The sequence below is a fragment of the Equus asinus genome, chromosome 29 (genome assembly GCF_041296235.1).
Source record: "Equus asinus isolate D_3611 breed Donkey chromosome 29, EquAss-T2T_v2, whole genome shotgun sequence".
NCBI classification, from domain to species: domain Eukaryota; kingdom Metazoa; phylum Chordata; class Mammalia; order Perissodactyla; family Equidae; genus Equus; species Equus asinus.
Genome location: NC_091818.1, coordinates 17,926,626 through 17,940,799, shown reverse-complemented (window position 1 = coordinate 17,940,799; position 14,174 = coordinate 17,926,626). Strand labels below are relative to the sequence as shown.

The following is a 14,174-nucleotide window of genomic DNA, read 5'->3' as shown; positions in this document are numbered from 1 at the left end:
GTAAAATAATAGCTGCCGTATCTATCTCAAAAAGATGTAAGAGGTATAAAAAGCAAGTAAGAAAAAGTTCTTCAGAAATTGTAAACTGTAGAGCCCACTCTTTTTTATGTGATCCAATGAAAGGAATACAAGTGACCCCTTTATTTCATCTTGGTTTTGGAATGCTTTCTTTTGCTACAAGTTAACTTCTTATTAACCATCAGAGTTCATCACCCATTTTAGTGAGCGGCTGGAGTTGTGTCCTACAAGTATGCACCTGAATGATTCAAGAATCCAATAATATAAATTTGGGAAGGAAATGAGAGTACCACTGGAGATACTGAATATAAAATGTACAGCTTTATGGTATTAGTTTTCTATTCCTGGGCAACAAGTTTCCACAAATTTGGCAGCTTTAAACAATTTATGTTGTTTCACAGTTTGAGTGGGTTGGGGGTCTGAACATGGCTTAACTGTGTCCTATGCTCAAGGTCTCACCAAGCTGCAGTCAAGGCGTTGGCTGGGCTTTATTCCCGTTGTGTAACTTGGAGTCCTCTTCCAAGCATGAGTGGATGTGGCAAACTTCAGTTCCTCTCAGCCATATGGTCTTCTCCGTATAATGCAACATGATCGTGGGAGTGACATCTCCTCACTTTAGATAAATACTGCAATTTAATAAAAGGAGTGGCGTCTCATCACTTTGCTCTATTTTATTGGCTAGAAGCAAGTCACAGGTCCCACCCACACTCAAAGGGAGTAGATTATATGTCCCAGGGATGAGATCATGGAGGCCATCAATTCTGCCTACCACACTTACCAGCTTATTTTATATAAAACAGCATTTTGTATATTTTAAAATTTTCTTGTACCATTATATTATTAATGTTGTCTTTAAGCTAGTGTTTTAGTTTATTTGGGCTGTGTCTTAGTCCATTCAGATTCTTCTGATAAAATATCAGGGACTGGGTAACTTATACAGAACAGAAATTTATTTCTCATAGTTCTGGGGGCTTGAAGTTCAAAATCAGGGTGCCAGCACGATGGGGTGAGGGCCTCTTCTGTGTTATAGACTTCTTGTTGTATTCTCACATGGCATAGAAGGCAAAGGAGCTCTCTGGAGTCTTTTTTTATAAGAGCACTAATCCCATTCATAGGGGTACCACCCTCATGAACTAATCACCTCCCAAAGGCCCCACCTCCAAACACCGTTACATTGGGGATGAGGTTTCAATATAAGTTTCTGAGGGACACAAACCTTTAGTTTGTAGCAGCTAGTATCATTTCAAATTATTTTTTCTGAATTTAAAGTCAAAATTTTCTTGTAGGGATAATTTTTTTCTGGAGAAGATCAATGAATTTAATGAGAATTTTAAAGGAATTTATCTCCCTCTTTCAAAACTCTGTTATGAACCATCACTGATTTAGGCCATTTTACAGAGATCAATAGAAGCTAAAAAGTGACTTGCTTAGGGTTAGAGAACAAACTGGTAGCGAAAACATGGCTTTCTGAATCCTGCTCAGCATTTGCAATTAGTGAAAATATGTTCAGTTTTGCTTCCTCAGGCAGGCATGGATAATAGAATCAGTTGGAATCATTATCTATCTGTTCAAGTAATTATATGCTTATAAAATGTTTTACTAAGTCATAAAAACTTTTAGTTTTTGAAAATGACTAGTTTTAAAAAATTAGCTGTTTAGTTTTTAGAGGATCGTTATTCCGGTAATTATTCTAACATTCATTGAAAGTATGTAGATAAAATGATCAGTTTGATCCCAAGCCTGCCCTTATGTTGTGTAGATTGTTCCTTGAACAAGAGTGGGCTAAGGAAAAGCAGATGTTGAAGTCTAGCCCATGGTTTACTTGGCAGCTGTTCACCCTGGCATATGGCTGCATTTGCCTAAATGAAGGGTTCTTTTTCTTATTCATCAAAGACACTGTATGAACTAGCAGTCAGTAGCCAGAATTGTACTTAACAAAATCATGCTGAGGTAAAATGATATAAAATATTTTTTTATTCTATTAAATTTGATTTTCAGATTATTAGAAAAATAGAGTGCATTTACCCTAGGCAAATATCTACTAAGTGGGTGATTGGCAGCTTAATCATATGGATATAAGAAAGGACAAATGTATTTTTTGTAACCTAACATTATAGAAAACGAAAATATTTTACATATTTGAATGCTTTGTGAGTCAAATCATCTACACCATATTTTTGTACGTTGGTGGTAATTACGGGTTATTCCATTTTTAGAAGGGGAAACTCAGAGATGTTAAATAACTTGACCAGATTTGCAGATGCACTCTGGTGGGACTGGATAGCCCAAGAATCATCTCTCTTTGTAGGTGGGGCTAAAATGACTAAAAGCATAAATTCAAATGTGATCTCTCCATTGACTGTTTCTTCGCGAGGAACGTCACCTTTCTAAATTTACAGAAACTTAGTTTCTTTTATGCATAATGCCAAGAACTCTTTGTCTTTCTGTTAAAACTACGTATTACTTACTCCGAGATATGAATACCTTAACACAAATGTAAACGGTAATTGTAATTACATCCTATAGGTACTTGAATAAATTGAATAAACTTGTTGCATGCAACATATATAATGTAATATAAGAGGTACAGGATCGATAAGGAAATATTGAATTTGTTTTTTTCTGAGTTTAAAGTCTTTAAAGAATTTTTTTCTTTGACATGTAACATTATATTAGTTTGGAAGCTGGAATATATTATGTTAGCACATACTGGAGACATCATGTCCCCGACTAATTCCAACATAATAAATGCACATATAAAAGGGAACTATGATGTAGTAATTGAGAATATGGAGTTAGAAAACAGGAAGGATTTCTATTTAGAGATAATATGGGGAAAGACAAGGACTTGAGGGTACAAAGGCTATTTAGAGAAATTCAAATGCTTGAGTATGATAGGAGTTTTGGATTAAAGAGAGGAGTAGTAGGAGGCCTGATAGGGATCTTTTGTGGATGGCATCAGTAGTTTGGATTTTGAATAAGATATGAGGACTTACTGAAGAATATTAAGAATGATCCACTTGGTGTTTTTTATTAAGATCATTCGGCCAAGAATGAACGATGAATTTTGGGGTAGAGATTGAATTTTGCAATCAGGGAGAACAATTAGAGAGTTTTTGCAATAATTTAACTCAGTGATAATCAAACTAGTTAATTATAAATTCTATGAATTTATTAAGGTAGAATTGTAAACAGTGTTTCTTGTGATCTAAATTTTACTGTTGCCAAGTGGGAAGACAATTTTATAAAAATATTGATCCATTCAAATTAATATAATAAATGTAATGCATTTCTAATCAGAACTCAAAAAGGACTTTAAAAAATTTGTTGAGGTCACATTAATTTATAACATTCTGAAATTTCAGTTGTACATTATTATTTGTGGGTCACCATATATATGTGCCCCTTTACCCTCCATGGCCACCCCAACACCTTTCCCTCTGGTAACCACTAATCTGTTCTTTTTGTCCGTGTGTTAATCTTCCATATATGAGTGAAATCATGTGGTGTTTGTCTTTCTCTGTCTGGCTTATTTTGCTTAACATACTACCCATGAAGTCCATCTATGTTGTTGCAACTGGGATGATTTTATCTTTTTTATGGCTGAGTAGTATTCTATTATATATATATATACTACTTGGATTGCTTCCATGTCTTGGCTATTGTGAATAATTCTGCAATGAATGTAGGAGTGCATAAGTCTCTTTGAATTGTTGATTTCAAGTTCTTTGGATAAATAGGCAGTAGTGGGATAGCTAGGTCATATGGTATTTATATCTTTAATTTTTTGAGAAATTTCCATACTGTTTTCCTTAGTGACTGCACCAGTTTGCATTCCCACCAGTAGTGTATGAGGGTTCCCTTTTCTCCACATCGTCTCCAACATTTGTTATTTTTTGTCTTAGTAATTATAGCCATTCTAGCAGGTATAAGGTGATATCTCATTGTAGTTTTGATTTGCATTTCCCCAATAATTAGTGATGTTGAACACCTTTTCATGTGCCTGTTGGCCATCTGCATATCTTCTTTGGAAAAATGTCTGTTCATATCCTCTGCCCATTTCTTAACTGGGTTGTTAGTTTTGTTGTTGTTGAGTTGTGTGAGTTCTTTATATATCTTGGAGATTAACTCCTTGTCAAATATATGATTTGAAAATATTTTCTCCCAGTTGGTGGGTTGTCTTTTCATTTTGTTCATGGTTCCCTTTGCCTTGAAGAAGCTCTTTAGTCTGATGTAGTCCCATTTATTCATTGTTTCTTTTGTTCCCCTTGCCTGAGTAGACATGGTATTCAAAAAGATGCTTCTAAGACTGATATCAAAGAGTGTACTGCCTATATTTTTCTTCTAGGAGTTTTATGGTTTCACATCTTTACCTTCATGTCTTTAATCCATTTTGAGTTAATTTTTGTGTATGGTGTAAGATAATGGTCTACTTAAATTATTTTGCATGTGGCTGTCCAGTTTTCCCAAAACCGTTTGTTGAAGAGGCTTTCCTTTCTCCGTTGTATGTTCTTGGCGCCTTTGTCGAAGATTACCTGCCTGTAGATGTGTGGTTTTGTTTCTGGGCTTTCGCTTCTGTTTTTGTGCTGGTACCATGCTGTTTTGATTACTATAGCTTTGTGGTATATTTTGAAGTCAGGGATTGTGATGCCTTTAGCTTTACTCTTTTCTCTCAGGACGACACTAGCTATTCGGGGTCTTTTGTTGCCCTATATGAATTTTAGGATTGTTTGTTCTGTTTCTGTGAAGAATGTCATTGGGATTCTGATTGGGATTGCACTGAATCTGTATATTGCTTTGAGTAATATGGACATTTTAGCTATGTTTATTCTTCCAATCCATGTGCATGGAATATCTTTCCATTTCTTTATGTCATCATCGATTTCTTTCAATAATGTCTTATGCTTTTCATTGTATAGGTCTTTCACCTCCTTGGTTAAATTTATTCCTAGGTATTTTATTCTTTTTGTTGTGATTGTAAATGGGATTGTATTCTTGAGTTCTCTTTCTGATAGTTTGTTATTAGAGTATAGAAATGCAACTGATTTTTGTAAGTTGACTTTGTACCCTGCAACTTTGCTTCAGTTGTTGATTATATCTAATAGTTTTCCAATGAATTTTTTAGGGTTTTCTATATATAGGATCATATTGTCTGAAAACAGTGAGAGTTTCCACTCTCCCTTTTGCATTTGGATACTCTTTATTTCTTTTTCTTGCTTAATTCTCTCTGGCCCAAACTTCCCATACTATGTAGAATAAGAATGGCGAGAGTGGGCACCCTTGTCTTGTTCCTGTTCTCAGAGAGGTGGCTTTCAGTTTTTGACCACTGAGTATGAGGTTGGCTGTGGGTTTGTCATATATGGCCTTTATTATGTTGAAGTAGGAAAGGAAACTTCTTTACTCATTTTATTGAGAGTTTTTTTTTTTTCTCATAAATGGATGTTGGATCTTGTCAAATGTTTTCTCTGCATCTTGTGAGATGATGATGTGGTTTTTATACCTCAGTTTGTTAATGTGGTGTATCACATTGGTTGATTTGTAGATGTTGAACCATCCCTGCATCCCTGGTATAAATCCCACTTGATCATGGTGTATAGGCCTTCTAATGTATTGCTGTATCCGGTTTGCCAATAGTTGGTTTAGGATTTTTGCATATGTTCATTAGTGATAATGACCTGTAATTTTCCTTCTTTGTGTTGTCCTTGTCTGGCTTTGGGGTCCAGGTGATGTTGACCTCATAGAATGAGTTAGGAAGTATTCCATCATCTTCAGTTTTTTGGATTAGTTTGAGAAGGATAGGTATTAATTAAATCTTCTTTGAATGTTTGGTAGAATTCTCCAGAGAAGCCATCTTGTCCAGGACTTCTATTTCTTGGGAGATTTTTGATTACTGTTTCAATCTGTTTAGTTGTGATTGGTATTCAGATTCTCTATTTCTCCTTGATTCAGTTTTGGGAGGTTATATGAGTCTAAGAATTTAATCCATTTCTTCTAGATTGTCTAATTTGTTGGCATATAGTTTTTCATAGTATTCTCTTAATAATCCCTTGTATTACTGTGGTATCTGTTTTAATTACTCTTAATTTCTAATTTTATTTATTTGAGCATTCTCTATTTTCTTCTTAGTGAGTCTGGCTAAGGGTTTGTCAATTTTGTTTATCTTCTCAAAAAAACAGCTCTTTGTTGCATTGATCTTTTCTACGTTTTGGTTTCAATTTCATTGTTTCTGCCCTAATTTTTATTATTCCTCCTTCTGCTGACTTTGGGCTTTGTTTTTTCTTTTTGTAGTTCTGTTAGGTGTAGTTTAAGATTACTTACTTGAGATTTTTCTTGTTTTTTGAGGTGTGCCTCTATTACTATGAATTGCGATCCTAGAACCACTTTTGTTGCATCTCATAAGAGCTGGTATGATTTTCGTTTGTCTCCTAATATTTTTTGATCATCCTTTGATTTCCTTGTTGATCCAATGGTTCTTCAGTAGCACGTTGTTTAGTCTCTACATATTTGTGACTTTCCCAGCTTTTTTCTTGCAGTTGATTTCTAGTTTCATAGCATTATGGTCAGAAAAGATGCTTGATATGATTTCAATCTTCTTAAATTTATTGAGTCTTCCTTTGTTTTGCAGCATGTGGTCTATCTTTGAGAATGTTCCATGTGCAGTTGAGAAGAATGTGTATTCTGCTGATTTTGGCTGGAGTATTCTATATATATTAAGTCCATCTGGTCTAGTTTTTCGTTTCTTCCACAATTTCCTTGTTGCCCTCTGTTTGGATGATCTATCCATTGATATAAGTGGGGTGTTGAGGTCCCTTGCTATTATTGTGTTGCTTTTAATTTCTCCCTTTAGATCTGTTAATAGTTGCTTTATGTGCTTTGGTGCTCGTGTGTTAGGTGCATATGTATTCATAAGTGTTATGTCCTCTTGGTGGAATGTTCCTTTTATCATTATATGCTGAGCCTCTTTGTCTCTCATTGCCTTTTTTATCTTGAAGTCTGCTTTGGCTGATTATCAGTATGGCAACACCTGCTTTTGTTTGTTTGCCATTTGCTTGGAGTATCATCTTCCATCCCTTCACTCTGAGCCTGTGTTTGTCTTTAGAGCTGAGATGCGTTTCCTGGGGGCCGCATGTTATTGGGTCTTGTTTGTTAATCCATCCAGCTACTCTGTGTCTTTTTTTTTTGAGGAAGATTAGCCCTGAGCTAACATCTGCTGCCAATCCTCCCTTTTTTTTTTTTTTGGCTGAAGAAGATTGGCTCTGAGCTAACATCCATACCCATCTTCCTCTACTTTATATGTTGGACGCCTGCCACAGCATGGCTTGATAAGCAGTGTGTAGGTCCACACCTGGGATCCAAACCGGAAACCCTGGGCCGCTGAAGTGGAGCATGCGAAGTTAACTGCTGCACCACCAGGCCAGCCCCTGACTCTGTGTCTTTTGATTGAGGAATTCAATCCATTTACATTTAGAGTGATTATTGATATATGAGGGCTTAATAGGGCCATTTTATCTCTTGTTTTCCGGTTATTCTGTATTTCCCTTGTTTCTCTTCCTGTGTGTTTCTGACTGACATTTTAATTGGGTGACTTTCTATGATGGTTTTCTCGTTATTTATCATTTGGTCTCTGTTCTGATTTTTTGTTTAGTGGTTACCATCAGATTTGTAGAAAAGATCTCATAGATGAGCTAGTCCATTTTTTGATAGGTTCTTATCTCCTTAGTCTGAGCAGTTTCCATCCCTTTCCTCTTCCCTAAGTTATTGTTGTCAAAACTTAGTCTGTTTTGTTGTGAGTTTGTGATTAAAGTGAAGTGATTATACTTATTTTTGGTGCTTTCTTCAAAAAGCTCTTTTTTAAAAGAAAGATATAGTTTGAAAATTATGTAGAACTTACCTATAAAATCATCTAGCAGACTTTTTAAAAACCGGTAGCTCTTTGACCACTTTTTCAATTCTTTTTGAGATTATGGGGGCATCTATTTTGGTGGTTTATATTTTGATAAAAACTCATCCATTTATAATGGTTTTTCAAGTTTATTGCTTAGAATTTTACATTATGTTATCTTTGAGTTCTTTTTATTCTTTTCTTTTTCTTGTATCTATTTTTCTACCTCTTTTCCCATTTCTTTTCCACTTACAGAATTATTGGTTTGTTCATTTGTTTGTTTCTTTTCCTTTTAATCAGGTTTGTCAGGGCATTATATATTATAGATGTTTTCAACTAAGTGGTTTTGGGTTTCCTTTAGCTCTTCTATTGTTTTATTTCTTGTTGCTTTTATTGTTTGCTTTCTATTTAGTTAGTTTAACCTTACTTTTATTAATTTCTTTTACCTCTTTTTCTTTAGTTTATTTTTAGTTCCTTTTCAAATCCATATTAGTTGTATATGTAACTTATTTATTATTATGTTTGTTTAATAAAAACACTCTACAGGCTATGCGTTTTTCACTGAATATAATTTTTTTTGTATTTTATAGATGTTTGAGTTTCTCTGTTTCAAAAAATGTTTTTAGTTCACCTTTTCATTGTTGGCTTACTTGTTTATATAATTAACATCAGAAAATATGATGAAACATCTCCACTTTTTGGAAGTTTTAAAAGATTTTCTCTGTGGTCAAGTGCATGTTTTTGTTTCAGTTTTCTGTTACTCTATAACAAACTACATCAACATTTAGAGCTTTAATACATCAATAATTAATTATTTATTATTGATTTTGGGGTTCACTTGATTCAGTGGAAGGATTCTTCTGCTCCATGTTGTGTCAACTGAGGTCACTCATGTTTCTTCACTCAGCTGTGGAATCTTTATGATGGCTTCCTCATATGTCTGGTGGTGGGTGGGATGGCTAAGGGCTGAATCCTTCTCTCTCATGTGGTTGCTCATCATTCAGTAGTCAAGCCCAAGCATCCTTGCATGGCAGCTAGAATCCAATAGGTCAAAAGTAGAATCTGCAAGACCTCTTAAGACTTGGGCTCAGAAGCTTTATGAATTTAGAATGTAATTTCCACCACATTTTACTGGTTAGGGGCCAGCTCAGACTCAAGGGGAGGGAAAATAGACTCTACCTCTTGCTGGGAGAAGTGACATATGTATATAGGGATGCGACAAATTATAGATGGTCATTTTGGGAAAAATCTATGATAGTTTTCGCTCTGGCCACCTGTTAATATTTCTCCCACATGGAAAATTACTCTTCCCTTCCTTCTAAAGTCTCATTGCATTCTAGTTTTATCTTAAGTCTAGGATCTATCATCCGTACCAGGTCTAGATATGGATGAGGTTTCTTGGCACAGCTCCTCTTGATCTGAAGATCTTTTATCTTTTTAAAAAGGCAAATTATCTGTATCCCACCCCTCCAAAACATACCTAACATATACTACTGAGAAAAGGATAGGGTAACTGCAATAGATACTATTATTCAAAAGGGGGGAAACAGAAGGCACATGATCCAGAGCAATTTTGATACCCAACTAGATACATATCACCAGTTCTCCTTACTCTCTGGGTGGGGAATATACCTTGAGTAATGTCTAGTTTTGCTCCCTGGCAATGGTTCCCTAATCTGTTGTTCTAAGTAGCACTTTATTTTGCAGTTTGGTACATTGGTTCCACTCTCTGAATCATCATTCCTTTTTCATAACAAATGGCCCATGTTTGCAGCTGAATAGCTCTGTCAGCCTGCTTCCTACTCATAGAAAATTGGGGACCTAGAGATCTCTTTTCATTTTGAAATGTCTCTCTCGTTTTTAGTCTAATATGGTGATATTTTTCTTAAAAACTTTGTTTTCCATATATGTCATTGTGGTTCTTTCTTTTACCCCAAATCCACATCCATAATTCTTTCTCTTTTTACTTAAGATATGTCAGGCTTTTGTAAGACAATACCCTCAAGATTATTAAAATCCTGTTGTCTAATTAGGAGGATACATGAAGAATAATTAAATCTTTCAGAGGTCTTAACAAATGGTCTTATAGCCACACCCTAGATTTGACTTTTACTCCGAAGCTGTGTTTTATTATCGGTACCACAGCTTTGATCTTTGCCCTAAAGTAATTTCTTACTTTGAGAATTTTTTTTTCAGGCTGAGAAACTGTCCTGGATGCTCTATATGTTTTCTAATTTCTGTTTTAAAATTTAACAGTTCTTTCTTTAACTCATCTCTCTTCTTGAAGTACCTTATTTTATGTTACTAATATAAACCAAATAATACTTTTAGCAGTCCTACTGGAAATTTCCTTAGCTAGATCCACAAGTTTATTAGGTATGTTTTTAACCTCGCAAGTTACTCATGGCCTGAGTTTTGTTAATTGTTCTGTCACTACATAACAGAGTGCCTCCCACCTTTTCTAGCCTCCAGTATACATTTTTTAGCCTCACTGCCTTTTATAGCCTCCGTCATAGATTTTTTGACATTCTTCCTGTCTTCAGCTATAGACTTCTTGCTACTCTTCTGGTCTCCACCAATAGTCTCTTTACCACTCTTCCAGCTTCTCCTCACCTGCTGGACCCAAAGCCAATGCCTGATGTTTTAAGTTTTTCTTGTTGTGCCAACCCTGCATCTAGATATTTCTATTGCTTCATATCAAACTTCCCCAAAGTTTAGTGTCTTAAAACAATAATGATTTAGTATTTCTCACAATTCATGGGTTTGCTGCACTCAGCTAGGCAGTGTCTCTGTTTCATGTCATGTTGACTGAGATTATTCACACGGTACATTCAGCTGGGAGCTTAGCTAGAGCCAGAAATGTCCAAGATAGTTTCTCTCACATGTCTGGTGTCCTGTCATTCACTAGTCTAGCCCAAGCTTCTTTACCTGATGGTTGGGACCCAAGCAGGCAAAAGCAAAAACAAAAAAGCTTGTTATAGACTGGAATTGGAAGTCCTTAAAGTTTTTTCACCACGTTCTGTAAGAAAGTCATGAGGCTAGCCCATGTTTAAGGGGAGGAGTGGCATAGATTGGAATAAATTATCAGTGGCCATTTATGGAAATAATCCAACACAATATTCATTTTTTGTAAATATTCTAATGACATAAAATAATGCACATTTTCTATTGTTAGGTATACCAGTTAACTTTTCCTAAATAACAAATTAATCCAAAACTTAGTGATTTAAAACAGCAGATACTCATTATTTTTCATAGTGACTGGATAGGTTTTCTCTCTGGGGAGGCTTGGGTTGGGTTGGATGGTCTAAGATAGCTTTATTCACATATATGAGGTCCCACTGGAACATCTAAGACAGATGAAACCTCTTTTTAGTCTCTCGTCCTCCAGGAGGCTAGCCCTGGGTAGTTTATAGAAGGATTCTCAGTAGCAAGAGAGCAAAACGAAAGTGGAAGTCTTCTTGAGGCCTAATTTCAGACCTCAGATAGTGCATTGCACAGTAGTTCTCTCTTATCTGTGGCTTTGCTTTCCACAGTTTCAGTTACCCATGGTCAACTGTGGTCTGAAAATATTAAATGGAAAATTCCAGAAATAAACAATTTATAAGTTTTAAACTGTGTGCTGTTCTGAGTAGAGTGATGAAATCTTGAGCCATCCTGCTCCATCCTGCCTGTGACATGTATCATCCCTTTGTCCAGTGTATCCTCATTCTATATGCTGCCTGCCTGTTAGTCACTTAGTAGTTGTCTTGGTTATCAGATCAACTGTCACAATATTGCAGTGCTTGTGTTCAGGTAACCCTTGTTTTACTTAATCATGCCCCCAAGGCACAAGAGTAGCAATGCCGGCAAATCAGATATGCCAAAGAGAAGCTGTAAAGTGCTTCCTTTAAGTGAAAAGGTGAAAGTTCTCAACTTAATAAGGAAAGAAAAAAATTGTATGCCGAAGTCGCTAAGGTCTATGGTAACTTTTATTACAGTATATTGTTATAATTGTTCTATTTTATTATTTGTTGTTAATCTCTTACTGTGCCTAATTTATAAATTAAAGATTATCATAGGTATGTATGTATATAAAAAACATAGTATATATAGGGTTAGGTACTATCTGCAATTTCAGGCATCCACTGGGGGTCTTAGAATGTATCCTCAGAGCTTAAGGGGGGTCTACTGTATTCTGTTGGCCAAAGCAAGTCACAAGCCAACCCAGTTTCAAGGAATGAGGAAATAGACTCCACCTTTTGATGGGAGCTGCTACAAAGAATTTATGGCCATTTGTAGTCTATCACAGTGGAGTATATATTCTCTTTTCTTTTCTTTCTCTCCCCCTCTCACTTTCTCTCTTTATAAAATTCAATTAAATGTGGATTCATTTTATTGTTTTAATTCTGTATATCCTTATTAATTAGAAAATAGGCTAGGATGCTATTTAAAGAGACCTCATATAATTCAATGACTTAAGATAGAATGTTATTTTTCTCTCATGGAAAGTTTGAGTAGATGGTTTCAGGTGGGTATGGTAATTTGATGTTGTCTGGGACTCAGTCTTAACTTCTTGCTCTCATTTCTCACTGAAGTTTAGAGATTTTACCAGGCCTTATTATTATTATTTTTTTTAAATTTAGCTCAAGGAAGTTTTGTTTTGTATTTCTTTCATTATTATTTCTCTTTCTTCTTCCTTTTATGCCTCTGAAACTAATATTTGTATATTATGAGTCCTAGATTTATTCTTTACATCTTGTATATTTTCATCTTGGCTTCTACTTGTAAGTTTGTTCTATGCTATGAGGTATTTCTTCCATTTACAGTATTCCTAAATGTGTTCTCAGAAGGAGCCTTTCAGCTAGACTTTTGGTGGTGAACACGATGCAGTCTATACAGAAGTTGAAATATAATTATGTCCTCCTGAAATTTATATAATGTTATAAACCATTGTTACCTGAATAAAAAAGAGAAAAAACTAAAGGAGCCTTTCTCAATCTCACTTCCTCTTGAAGTTTTAAGTTAAAAAATCATGTTTTAAAAACAGATCTCAGGAGACCCTAATTGATGGCTCTGGTGACATTGATCAGAGATTTCCATCAGAGTTCTCATTCTTTCTTTCTAATTATTTTCTGTTTGTCCCTTTAGTTCTGCTTTATAGGGATACCTCTTTGGATTGTTCAAGTTGCTTAGTTCCATGAGATGGTTTATTATATTTCTGTGCCTGTGTATGGAAGTGAGTTTCCCGAGTACCTCACAGGCCGTATATAGAAACCTCTTGAGCAGTGGATGGAAGGTTTATTTTTATTGCATTGCCTGCTTCTGTTTTTATAGATGCTATGTCCTCTCAAATTTCAATGAGAATAAAAATGTAGATTTAAAGCTTTCTTTTGTTTTTTAAAATAACTCTGTTTCAGAAGAGGACATTTACTGTACACTTTAAAGACTTTCTTCTATTTTTGTTTGGCTTTCATTTTTTTCTGATGAGAAGCAAATAGCCATTCACATCATTGTTTCCCTATCTGTAATTTGTCATTTTTCTTTGTCTGCTTTGAAGATTTTCTCTTTTTACGTGGTTTTAACAGTTTGACTCTGATGTGTGTGGGCATGGTTTTCTTTGTATACAACAACTTGGGATTTTCTGAACATCTCGAGTATGTAAATTTCACCAAGTTTGGGAAATTTTCAACTATTATTTTTCAAACACTTTTTCTACCACTTCTCTCTCTTTTCCTTATAGGAACATAATTGTATGTTAGATATTTGATATTATCACAGATGTTCCTCAGTCTCTATTCATTTAAAAAATTATTTAAAAAAATCATTTAAAAAAAGATTAAAAAAATCTTTGTTCTCTCTGTCTTTAGATAGAAATTTTTTATTGATGTATCCTCAAATGGTCTGACTTTTCACTGTCATATTCAATCCACTCCTATGTTCATCCATTAAATTTTTATGTTCAGATATTGTATTCTTCTGTTCTAAAATTTCCATTTGGCTGTTTTTTATAGTTTGTATTTCTCTGCTGAGATTTTCATAATTTTATTTAGTATGAGCATATTTTTTCTTACTTTGGGTATTGTTATAATAGTTTCTTTAAAAGCTTATATGCTAATTCTAAAATCTGGACTATCTTGGGATCACTCCCTGTAGATTGTTTTTTATTTTAATAATAAGTCTCATTTTCCTTTTTCTTCAAATGTCAAGTAATACTAAATTGTATCTTGGATATTGAGAATGTCATTTTGTTGAAACTCTGTATTTTGCCATATTCTTGTGATGATTGGTACTA

General features: G+C 34.8%; 1 protein-coding gene across 1 annotated transcript in view; it reads left to right on the top strand.

Annotated features, from left to right (window-relative positions):
- The window catches only part of CCDC7 (coiled-coil domain containing 7), a 432,318-nt gene that overhangs the window by 118,798 nt on the left and 299,346 nt on the right, over window positions 1-14,174 (top strand). The gene's annotated exons all lie outside the window — the stretch shown is intronic.